Source organism: Dermochelys coriacea, chromosome 12, assembly GCF_009764565.3.
Source record: "Dermochelys coriacea isolate rDerCor1 chromosome 12, rDerCor1.pri.v4, whole genome shotgun sequence".
In the NCBI taxonomy this organism is placed as follows: domain Eukaryota; kingdom Metazoa; phylum Chordata; order Testudines; family Dermochelyidae; genus Dermochelys; species Dermochelys coriacea.
This window is the reverse complement of record NC_050079.1, coordinates 33,224,776-33,234,305: the sequence shown is the minus strand read 5'-3', so window position 1 is coordinate 33,234,305 and position 9,530 is coordinate 33,224,776. Positions and strand designations below refer to the sequence as shown.

The following is a 9,530-nucleotide window of genomic DNA, read 5'->3' as shown; positions in this document are numbered from 1 at the left end:
AATGCACCACAGGGCTGGGCCCAGCTCCCCACTCCACACGTTGAAATCTGGCACACGAGGTCACAGCACCTTTCAGGTTTGGCCTAGCTGCCCCTTCATCATGAAGGAGGGGTGGCCAGGCCAAAGTGACCTCCTGCACCATGGTGCAATGCCCAGAGTAGGGAGCTGGAGCCAGAGCCAGGCCCAACCTGCAGGACAGGCTCACTCTCCAGCCTCCAAAAAGTGCCATACATACACCTAAAGACTGCCAGGGGGCGGTCACCCCCTGGAACCCATTACCGCCACCACTGGAAAGACCTAGGATGATGTGGATGGGGTACAGGCCTTGAGATTTGTCTAGGAAGAGGTCATTAGAAAACAGTGAGAGTAGTTTGAACAGAAGACCATGCAGCTGCAGGTGCTCAGCCCCTCTGAAAAATCAATCCACATGTTTATTTTGCTGCTTAGGTTTAGGTTTTGATGGTTAAACTTTAAAGAGCCATGTTTCAAAGTTTTGGCAAGTGTATTATAGCATTTAGCTAATACAGTATTTTCAGCCTTACGAAGGTCTATTCTCCCACTTGCCTGGGGTAAGTAAATTTTTCCATGGCAAGCTAAGTGTCTTTAGTTTGCCTTCATCATCATGCTAATGATGGCATTTGAATTTGGGGTGGTGAATTTTCATGGTATTTTTACAGAACTGTATTTTTCCTCCCTTTGTGTTCAGCCAGTAATATTACATACAGTATTACATTTATTTTAAAATAGTTAGCAAAGGAAGAAGGTGAGAATTGGATTACATTTCTGATTTCCCCATCACTTAATAGAATTTCTACCTCTCTGGTAGACCGAGTCCTCTGCTTTGGGAGTTTATTTACCCTACAGCAAGTGCTTTCTAAACGGGTGTAGACAGGAGATTATTTCTTGGTTGATGGTTTTCTACAGCAAATAGTTTCTTGGCCAAATATGATGGTGGCGGGCAGTCAGAGCATGGCAGGGGGTGATTTCAGTTTCTCTTTTGATTTTGAAATTCAAAGAGAAGTATACAATTTTATCAATATGATTCTCCCAGAGATCTAAGGCTGCGTGTCAGCACAAAACAGTGCATGCTCAGAGTTCAGCTGAGAGCTTGCCCTGGAAGCGTTTACACTGCGGTACTCTGGTTTTGGATCAAACTCTTTGTAAAATGGAAGACAAAGAACATAGCACAGGACTACACCCTTGCCTGGCTCTGTGGTAGAGACACCCCGCAGCTCTCATATCTTTGTCAGAGGCAGGCAAGGGCACTGAAGTGAGATGAGATCAGTACACAGGACTATAGCTGTCAGCCTCAGCAGACTTTGTAAGCCAAGGCAATCAGGTTATCACTATGTTGCACTGGGTAGACCATGTTCTACAGCATCCATTTTAAGTCACCTTATTTGAAGATGTAAGTGGACAGTTCACAATGCAGGGAACAGAGATAACTAATGAGTATGGAGGAGGTCCACAGGAGGAGAAAGTGAGGAAATAGAGGGGTTTTTTTTATCTTCAAGATAAAATAATGAATCAGGCCAGTGGTTACCTATCCGCCATACCTCAGTACAGCCTGCCACTGGTAGTGTGAGCAGCCATTTTGCTGTTCCTTGAGTGGAGAGGAAAGAGGTCCATACTGCTGAAGGCTTGAGCTGATGTGCACAGGTTCAACAAAAGAGCCTGAAAGCAGGCTGAGCCCGAGCAGGTCTCAGGGGTGGTGCTTTGGTGGCTGCGTTGAGAACACTATTGCTTTGTGTTTTCTGTGCACTGTCTCTCCCAGGCCTGTGGGTACAGAAAGTTTGTATAATTTACATAAAACCTCCATGTCCTAATTTGAATAATATATACACTACCTCATTTGCAAAAGTTATCCTCACAAATTCTTCACTTCCCCATCTCCCACCCCTTGCCAAATCTATCCTCTTCTCTCCCCCCACCCCAAGTTTGTTCCTTTCCTTCCCCCTGGATTTCCCAACTCACCACCCCACACTGGCTCCTGTCAAGTTTCCTCCACATCCCCCCTTTAAATTCCTTGCCCACACCATCTAGAGCACCCACTTCAAGATTCCCCTCCAACACACTCTCCCTCTTCCCCCCTGCCCCGCATCCCCACTCTGCCTCTTCCCACCTACAGCATAGTCCCAAACTACACACGGTCAAAGAGTGATGCACTACACATCACACTGCCTGGCATTGCTCTCACCATATCTGTGGCCATGGACAGCTGGGAACTACACTCAAGGGGGAATCTTTAAGGCTAGTCCTGGAGGACTGCCTAGAGCAAGCTATAGCCATAGAAACGCAGCTGAGAGCTTTCCAAATGTAGACAATATTTGGGAGCCAGGTGGAAGCCACTCAGCGTCAGATCCCTCCCAGCCAAAGGGCTGCTTTATATTTCTGAGCACTTTTCCTGGGAATAGAGTTTAGCAGACATTTAATACTCAGTTCAGTGCAGGCTGTTGCCGAGGGGAGCCAGACTAATAACATACATCTATATTAGACAGTGTTGCACTTTTCTCTAGCACTGGTGCTAACAGTGTAAGATATAGCACTGACAAAACTCGGGACGTTTTTGTGCCCGTCTCCTGTCAATACTAGCAATGACACCGTTACTAAAAATAGTGCCACTGCACCACTACTGACCAATGTAAACAATTTTCCAGCCAAACAAGGCCTAGTCTTGTTCCTTTATTATAAAATATATAAGTCAGACTGTAAGCACGTTTGCTTTTGTGTATGGAAAAAACAGTGAATGTTTCACACAGATTTCCATATAGCTGCATGATAATAAAAACATAATGAAGCAATATGTTTATCTTTGGACTCGTAGTTTGTCTACTCAAGAAGTAGATTAATACCTTGCTAAGCAGATGGGCAATGATATTATTGATTATATGTATTTTCAAACACAAGTACTTATCAAAATGACTTTTACTACTGAAGGACCTTGAACTTAAAGTGAAGTTATCATCAATGCTTGTAAGTGAAAGTACAAATTGTTGGATTCAGTTTCTAACATACCCCGACTACATTTTCCCATCTACTACTACTTTACCAGGTATGGACTGTAATAGCAGTAACTATATCTTACTGAATATCCGATATCAATAACTGATATCTTACTGAAATTATATTGACTGATATCTCGCTGTGCCAGGAGATGCAAGCTGTATTTTTTAATCTTTGTTAATGATTGCCTTGTGAACTTGAACTCCTTTTAAAAAAAATGTCAGATTTCTATATCCAGTGTAAATACTTAATTATTGATGTCTACTGATAAAATCCTTAGCTATAATATCAATAGCTAAATTATAATAATTGACTTGTTTACCAATGATGTTTTGAACAAAATAATTGTTTCTATATGGAAAACTTTGTAAAAAATGATGAGACTTGTCTTTTCCTACATTCATCTTCATTCATTGTAAAGATAGAAGATGTTATCAGTAATATTAAATTAATCATTTAAGTAAATACTACACAAAACCGTTAATTAAGGGTATGTCGGCACAGCAAATAAAAGGTTTATTCTTAACTGATTAGCTAAGCAGCCTTAGCTAACCTGGGTTAAAACAGCAGTGAAGACACAGCACCTCCGCTTTTAACTCAGGTTAGCAGCTCAAGGCAACGCTTACAGGGAGTTGGGGTTGAACTCAAGGGCTAACTTGAGTTAAAGGCCAGGTAGCTGTGTTTTCACTACTATTTTAACTCAGGTTATTTGCAGCATAGACATACTGAGAGTTAAGGATGCTCAAGTGGTTTCCTATCAAGGGTATTACTAATTGAGCCAACATTAATATCCACACCAACCTCAACTCTTTCAGTCATCAAAATACCCTAACATTCAATGACTGCTGATTCCACAACAGCCTCCTCCTCCATTCCAGCGTGTAACCAAGTACAATCCACACCTTTACTTACCCATCACCATCACACTGAGCCACGTAATCCTAACGACTACCTCCAACAATGCCAGGCCATTTACGTGTTCTAATGTTCAACCAGCATGTTCTAGAATTTACCGAGACATGTTTGTCTGTATGAGTATGGAGAATATATCTAAATCTCACAGAGGCTGGAGTTAGGCTATGTTGAGTGAGATTGTAATGTATGGTGGAGGTATAAAGGGATCTACAGTAGGAGAGATCAATGGGATTCCACTATATTTCCACTATCCTCTTCTGGTTTATGTTGTTTGGTGAATTTTAAAATCCTAAAGTGTTTTTTTCCCTTCTGTGCATTTTTATTTTTTCACTCAGACTAATCTGCAGCTGTTTTCAGGCACCCTGCTGCCTATCCCAGTGTGGCCAGGTGGCTAGAACAGTGGAATAGGACACAGGAGGTTTGGGTTCTCTGTTCTTTGTCATGGGTCTGTTGTATGACTTTGGGCTCTGTGCCTCAGTTTCCCCATCTGTATAATGGAGATAATGATATTCATCTACTTTGTAAAGTTGCTATCTACTGATGAAACATACTGTAGAAGAGCTTTATTATATTATTATTTTATTAATGAATCCCACCTGTTTTAATCCTTTTCTCCTGTAGCAACTGACTTCCTGGCCTCATGTCAGTTGCTTTTTCTCCTCTAAGCTCAGCAGCAGCTCAATAAGCAGAAGAAAAACTAAGCACTGGTTTAAACATAAGAAACAACAGGTCTGGTTCTGCTCTCACTTACACCTGTGAGAAATAGGAGTTGCAATGTCAAAGGAGTTGCAATGGCTGGACATTCTGAATCAACCCAACTTTTTGCAGCTCTGTCCATGCTATGGACAACTTTGTGTCCAACCATTCTTGTCCAACACTGAAAAGATAGTTAATGCTTTACCCAGGGAGGGGAAGTTTAGAATGATAAATTCACAGCCCAGGTCTCTAATTAAGATACCATCCAATTGTATCATTAGTGAGCTGTCAGGACATATCAGCAGGTATGCCATAGAGACCTTCCACATGCTATCTGAGTTCAAGGCTAACCCGGATGCTCAGCGCAGGGGACATCTGACCAGCATGATCATGAGACACTCTTTGCACAGGTTTCTCCCAGTGACCTTGGCAGCAATCAAGTGTAGGAAGGGGCAAGAGATGCAGGAGTCTCTGCTGGGGAGGGAGTAGAAGACTGCAGTTGAAGAAACTTGTATTACTAGACCCTAGACAATTTTTAAATTTCCTCTAAAAATATGCCGAGGGCCGAATGGAAGACTGGGAGGTCAATCTGCCCCAGAGAGCAACCATGCCCTAGTCTCCAAACTGCCCCTTGTTACAAGAGCAGTCATTTAGCATATGCAGTGTTGTAACCACAAGGTTGGTGAAGTAATATCTTTTATTCTTTAGCTGTGAAGAGCAGCTCTGTGAAACTGCAAACACTTGTCTCTCTCACCAATAGCAACTGGTCTGATAAAAGATATTCCCTCCTGCACCTAGTCTCTCATTTGGCACTCACATTTATGCTCACCCCACACAGGCCTGTTTTATTCACCTGTCTGTGATGGTTTATCACTCACTTGTAGAGATGGTGAATAGTTCCCAACAAATGATGCATCAAATGCATTGCACCTCTTTCCGTTTGCAAATTGTCCACGAGCAAATAGATTTGCTGTTTGAACTTTTTCCACCAAATACATCATTTTCATTTATGGCAAAGGGGCCTACAGCTTTTGACTTGTTTAAAAAAAAACAAAAAACCCACAACTGTCAGCCAGGGACCCAGTCGGATTCTGTGCTGTGCCTCTCAGGAGGTGCAGAGATGCAAAGGAGCAGGTGGAGGGAAGATGGCCGCAAACTGGCTTTGCTACTTCCTAATACTAGGCTGCTCTCTGGGCTGCATGGCCTTTGCACAAATTAAAGCAGCCCTAGGTATTACTCTCATTTAGGGCAGCCTTACCTGGTTCCCTGTGAGCTGTTCTGTAGACCCCTCCTGCTTTCATATTCCAGTCTCACTCCTAGCCTGCCCCGAAGGGCAGCATAGGGCTGCCTATGTTGGCCCTGCTCCACTGGAGGTATTCCCCAGGATTGCTGCAGCCCCTTCATGCCACTGAAGTAAAGTGGATGTAGCAGGGCCTAGAATCCATCTCAAGGCCTTTTCTTCAAGGTTCTTTGTTGAAAAAGAGAGGGTGGTGTCTAAAACAAGACTGAAAAACACTTGAAAGCCATAAAATAGACAGAAAACTGCCCAGCATGGGGTTCAACCCAGCCCTGCAACCCAAGTGTGAGGAGCCTGTCTTCCCAAAGTCATTCTCCCTTGCAAGCTGCTAGTCTTATAGGCCTTCCACCTGAGTGTATGTGGAAGGGTTGGGGGAAACTAAGCTAAAGTTAACCCCTCAGAGACCAGAGCACCACTATTCCCACTCAAACTTGGGTTACTTGGAGCCTTTTCAGAGAGCAGCTTGACAGTTATTTTATAGGTTTAGACAAAACAGATAATATAGGAGAGTTTGCTAACAAAGAAATGTGGGAAAGGCACATTTAGAAATAAGCCATCGTATCAGAAAAGCCTTGTTACTGTGTCACAAAAATAAAGCAACTTCTCTGGCTATAAATTATGAAAGAACAAATTCTGCACATGCTAGAGTAATTCTCCTTGAACATTTTATAAGCAAGCAATTAAGTAGAACTTATCCTAAGTCCTGCTTAGGTATGTGACGCTCTTATTGTCTTTAGCCTAGGTACAAGGTGAATACCATATATTACATGCGTGAACAACAAATAGGAATCGCATTTACCAGGAACTACTTCAACTTGGTGTATATCACACCCTTGACAGTTGATATGTAGGTTGGTTTTAGAGGGTACTTGACAAATATCGCGCGAGGACTGATCCTAATAAAAAGCCTAATACTAAATTTGAGTCCTCACCTTAGCTTGAGGTTTAACCCTACCCTGTTTCCAGGTTGGCCTGAACCATCCTCCCAGCAGGAGGCCAAATGCATCACGAAAACAGAAAGCATTCAAATATTCACGGATTCCATGAGTTTGTGCGTGTGTCACAAATACTGACCCTTTGGTTGTAGATTCAATTTATTTTAATGGGACTGTTTTTGTTCTGTGTTTGTACAGCCCCTAGCACCATGTGGTCCTGGTCCATGACTGGGGCTCACAGATGCTACGATAATACAAATAATTAAAACACAAAGCTATTCTTGATTAGCGTTAGTCCCATACTGGGTCATGGGAACAAAGAGGACACCTCTTTCAGGTTAGCACTGAACTTTATTTAATTCTTTCTGCCTCTGTGGTGATGCAGTTAAGATAACAAGGACACTAATCTCTTCTCTACATCTCCTTTTCACCTACATAGACCTTAGTGTAGAACGCATTCCAAGCCACATCAGGTAATTGCTTACACCCCAACCATTCTCCAGTGCTGCAATAATCCATACTTAGCGCCCTACCAAATTCGTGGCAATGAAAAACGCATCACAGACTGTGAAATTTGGTCTCCCCCTGTGAAATCTGGTTTTGTGGGCTTTTACTCTATGCTATACAGATTTCACAGGGCGGGAGGAGATCAACATTTCTCAAATTGGGGGTTCTGACCAAAAGGGAGATGCGGGGGGGGTCGCAAGGTTATTTTAAGGGGGTCACAGTATTGCCATCCTTGATTCTGTGCTGCCTTCAGAGCTGCTAGCTAGAGAGCTGTGGTTGCAGGCTGGGCGCCCAGCTCTGAAGGCAGCACCACTGCAAGCATCAGCGCAGAAGTAAGAGTAGCAGTACCGCAACCCATCCGAGAATAATTTTGTGACCCCCAACTCCTCCTTTTGGGTCAGGACCCCTACAATACCATGAAATTTCAGATTTAAAAAGCTGAAATCATGAAATTTACAATTTTTAAAATCCTATGACCATGAAATTAACCAAAATGGACCATGAATTTGGTAGGGCCCTACCTATAGTAGAACATCATGGCTTCTCTAACCCACACTGGGGGCAAACCAGCCCATCCTGGGTTAATGGAAGCATATTGCTGCTCCTCTTGGTCCATGTAGCACAGAGCTCAACTCCCCTGTAAGACTTTGGAAGTGTTTTCACCACAACTAGGAGACCAAAGTTCAAAAATATGAACCTTAGAGAACTGTAAATACTAGGATGAGTCAAGCTTTCCTTACAGGTAAGTTTTGTAATAGAACAGAGCTCTGCAGTTGTTTGAATGTAACCCTGTGCTGTGGCTCGAGGGTAGCACATCTATTCTGAAGGAGGAGAAAGGCTTACATTTTCAAACTGTGACCTCCAGTTGTGGTTGCTCAACTTGAGACCCTAGGGCCTGATTTTCATGGGGCCGAGCACCCACCGAAGGAAATAGGAGTTGTGGGTGCTCCGTACCTCTGAATTATCAGGCCCAATGTCAAGCTGAGGTTCCAAAAACTGACATGCATTAACCAGCCCCAAGCATGCAAAAATAATGAGTCAGGCCTCAAAGTATCATGAGGTTGGCTTAAGTATAATGAGATTTTAAAACTAAATGCTGGGTTATTTGTGTGTGTCTTGTTTAGCCTTCAGGGATCATATGTTCAAGCTGTGCTCCAGAACCATAAGGGCTAGAAACCTTTTTTTTTTTTTGGGGGGGGGGGGGAGGAGAGAATTGAAATAGGGGCCAGATTAACAATCACCAACATTTAGAGGAAAAGGCCAAGATTTTCAAACACAACAAGTGATTCTGGGTGCCTCAGTTTTTAGCAACTGAGCTTGAGACACCTGAAAGGGGCCTGATTTTCAGAAAGCACAGAAACCCTCTGAAAGAAAGGGCCTTTTAAAACATCACAAGCTTGGCACCCAAACTTACTTTTGAGAGTCTTCGTCATAGCTCTTGACCTCTAGAGAATGTCAAAGATGTCTCCCTCTGCTGGTACACTCCCTCTTGGCTGGGTACAGCAGAGCAGGTTCCTTCTCCATGTAGCACCCAACAGCCGCTCCAGCCCTGCCATGGTCCCTCTTCTTATAACTCAGCCAGGTCAGCATTTAGTTGCACCCCTTTCAGAATAACAAGAAATCCCACAGATAAGCGTCCCATCTCTCCATCCAGCCCACAGCGGGTCATATACCCCTTCCTCAGGGCTTCCTGTCATACCTTCCCTTCTCAAGGGCTTATGCCACCTCACCCATGGCAGACAGAAGAGCCCAGGTTCACCTTCAACACTGGATTCCAGTCAGGGACCCCAAGACAGACAGTCAAGGTTCAATCCTTCCAACACCTTGATGCTACCTTCCTAAACTTCTTCCTATCAAACCTACAAGCAGGGCTCTCCCACAGCTTCTTCAAGCTTACCCTTCCTGCAGGGGCTTGGATTCACAGGGATCTCCTCTCACATCCCTCAGTAAATCCCAGAATAAGCATATTAATATAACCCCCATTCTACACTCCTCAGGCTTGACTTTGCATCCCTCTTTTAGCCCTCAGTAGAGCACCTCCCAGGTACTTTCCACTCTCTGATCCCAGAAAGAGACTGTAAAAACTCCTTTGTGAGCTATACTTCCTTTCTTTATAGTAACCCCAGCTCTTCTCCCAGCTGGGATTCATCAGTAATTGGAGTTAACCAATCCTTCAG

At 43.5% G+C, this 9,530-nt stretch overlaps 1 long non-coding RNA gene across 1 annotated transcript; it reads right to left on the bottom strand.

Annotated features, from left to right (window-relative positions):
• Positions 1-642: 642 nt before the first annotated feature.
• Positions 643-9,416, bottom strand: LOC119841083. The gene is made up of 3 exons (XR_005288408.2): positions 9,053-9,416; positions 8,768-8,955; positions 643-1,776 (listed from the first exon to the last, which is right to left on the bottom strand). It is a non-coding gene; the product is annotated as an uncharacterized LOC119841083 (long non-coding RNA).
• Between the last annotated feature and the right edge of the window lie 114 nt (positions 9,417-9,530).